The following is a 2,681-nucleotide window of genomic DNA, read 5'->3' on the forward strand; positions in this document are numbered from 1 at the left end:
GGTGTTAAAAGGAAGTTAAGGGGGCAAAGGGCCGAAAGAAAAGACCATTTTTCTTATCAGCATCTTAATGTGCTTTTGGACTAGAGACTGGCTTTTAGGAGCCGTGCTGAATTGCAATGCAGACAGTGTTCTGGAAAATCCCCAAAGTCAACCAAGGATTGAAGTGACTCATAAGCAGGGCTTTCTGCCTGGCTCCTTGCTCAGTTCTGGATCCTCCTCCCCACTGGAAGTCCACCGGCCAGGCACTGGGTTGCCTGTATGTGGTGCACAATGACAGGCTCTTCTGACACCTGACCTGGTCCATGCAAAGCCGCTGTCCCCACATCCCACCAACCTCCTGGGGCTCTGGCTACCTCTGGGACTTTCTCTCAGGCTCTTGTGAGAAGGCTGTCTTGCCCTTTGAGCACTTCCAGTTTCCATCCCAAGGCCTTTAGGTGGGTAGACCCTTGCTTTTCGTAGACCAGGGTGGCTTATTTTTTCAAGCTTCCCATCCATTTTCCCTGAACTTGGAGCCCTAATGCTGCCCTCCCTTGATGCCATTCCAGTTACACTGAAGCATGTCCGTCAGTTGTCTGAAGCACACGCAGTCTCGAGTTCCTTTTATGTAAGAGACAGCTCAGCAGGATTGTGTCTGGATTGGACAGCTGGCCATCAGTTTTCTCCGGCCTCACAGGCAGCACTCCATGCGTCCACAACCCAGGTCTTCTGGGTGATCGAGCAGAAGGAAGGTGTCTTCTACAGCTCTTCGCGGCTGCCTTATCTTCCCCGTGCCCACGATGTAAATAGTGGGGGAGAGAAAGGGACAGGACTCGTCTGTTCCTTATTTGAAATAATTCCCTAACAGTGGCTGTCATTCTTTTCTTTTTTGGGGGGTCTAGTGTCGGGGAAAGCTCTGAGATGTAAACACACAAACAAGATAGGGTCATGGATGGGTTAGAGGACAAAGAAACTTCTGAAACCTGGCAATGGTTGGCTTCTGAGCCCAATACCTAGTTTCTTTGGGGAAAACATTGGTGACCAGCTGTTGTGAAATCTGGTAGAGGCTGCTGTTACTTCTGAGGACTTCTGGTTATTTCTCCAGTCTTTTTTAATCAGTTTGCCTTGCTTTTCAGGTAGGTAGAGATCCTTGGAAGATCACATGTGGGGAGGACAGCCCAGGGTTCCTTTAAATGTGTTGTGCAGGTGATGGAGCCTCTGTTAGCCCTGGCCTGGCAGTGACCCTTAGCAAATGTCTTCTCTAGCCAGCTGAGCTCAGTGCACAGTGAGGGTTTTCTTTCCCCTTAACGGGAGACAGGGAAGATTTGCTGCAATGCCTGGGTGGCCTCTTCCTGGGAGAAGATGATTGTTAACTGACTTCCCTTTCTCAGACCTCGGTTTACTGTGGGTTTCTCTTCCAGTCAACAGTCCTCACTTGCTTCTCTGAGATCCACAGGCCCTGCCCTGGGAGACTTGATGATTCTTGGAGCCATTAAATCTTGACCCCTTCCTGGTTTTGCCAACCCCGGCTGACATGCCAAGCTCCACACTGCTGCAAGTTGCTTCCCACCTTGAAAATCTTTGTCTTCTAGTAACATGGAACATTATCTTCTGCAGAAACAAACTTGACCTCATGATTTTTTTTTTAAATTGCTATTACATTAGAGCCCATAGTTTCATGGAATGCTCAATTATTTTTTGGCACCATCCTAAACACAGTGATTTTCCAGCTTCTTTTGGATAACATCTTGATAGGGGAGGTGGATAGAAGAAAAGGGTTGAAAGGCATCATTCCAGGGACTTGTCCCAGGAATAGCTTTGTTAAGAAAATGTGTGAGGTTCCATCTCCGTGTTTCTTCCAGGACATGTGGTGCTGCTCGTGGCTGCCCATTTTCCAGGGAAAGCTCCAGGTTCTCTTAGGGAATGACCCTCCTGTGTGAGGGTGAGTTAGGAGGGTTGAAGAGAGGGTACCTTGGCATTTCGCCCTTGCTGAGGTTTGAAGAACTTTGGGACTTTTGTGGGTAAGTACTTTTTTCCTTTATTTTCTTCCTGATGATCTTTCTATGGGTTGCTTAGGAAGTGATGACACATGGGGTATCATCTTTGCACAAAGAACCAGAACGCCTCTGGTCTAAATGGGTCAGACGTAGAGGCTCTTCATAGGTAATATGGGAATCTCAAGCCTCTGTGGTCCATTTCACTCCTCCCTTCTGCTTGTTTCATTTAGCATGAGTGACTTTCCAAACGGTGGCTTCTAAAGCTGACAGATCATCAGAGGGGCTCAGAAGGGTTAAAATAAATACTCATGCCTTTCTGTTGCCTTTGACAAACCAAACCAGAAACTCAGGGTGTAGGACCCAGGAAACTGTATTTTATCAGAAATAAGCTGCTCTTGGTGATCTTGATGGTGAGCAGAGTTTTAGAAACCATTGCCTGGAGTCTTTGGATTCCAAGATTTTACTTAGTCAGATCCCTTCTGAGGGCATCAGACTTGCTCTGTGTCCCCAGCGTCTCCTCCTGGTGATGTCCTTGCTCTGGGCCTCCCTCCACCCCCCCAATCACCGAGCTCTTGGGACAGTTAATGGCTCCATTGCCTGGCTTCTCCGGTGGACTCTTTTTTTTTTTTTTTAATCATCATTTTATTGAGATATATTCACATACCACGCAGTCGTACAAAACAAATTGTACTTTCGATTGTTTACAGT

The sequence above is a fragment of the Choloepus didactylus genome, chromosome 19, assembly GCF_015220235.1.
Source record: "Choloepus didactylus isolate mChoDid1 chromosome 19, mChoDid1.pri, whole genome shotgun sequence".
In the NCBI taxonomy this organism is placed as follows: domain Eukaryota; kingdom Metazoa; phylum Chordata; class Mammalia; order Pilosa; family Megalonychidae; genus Choloepus; species Choloepus didactylus.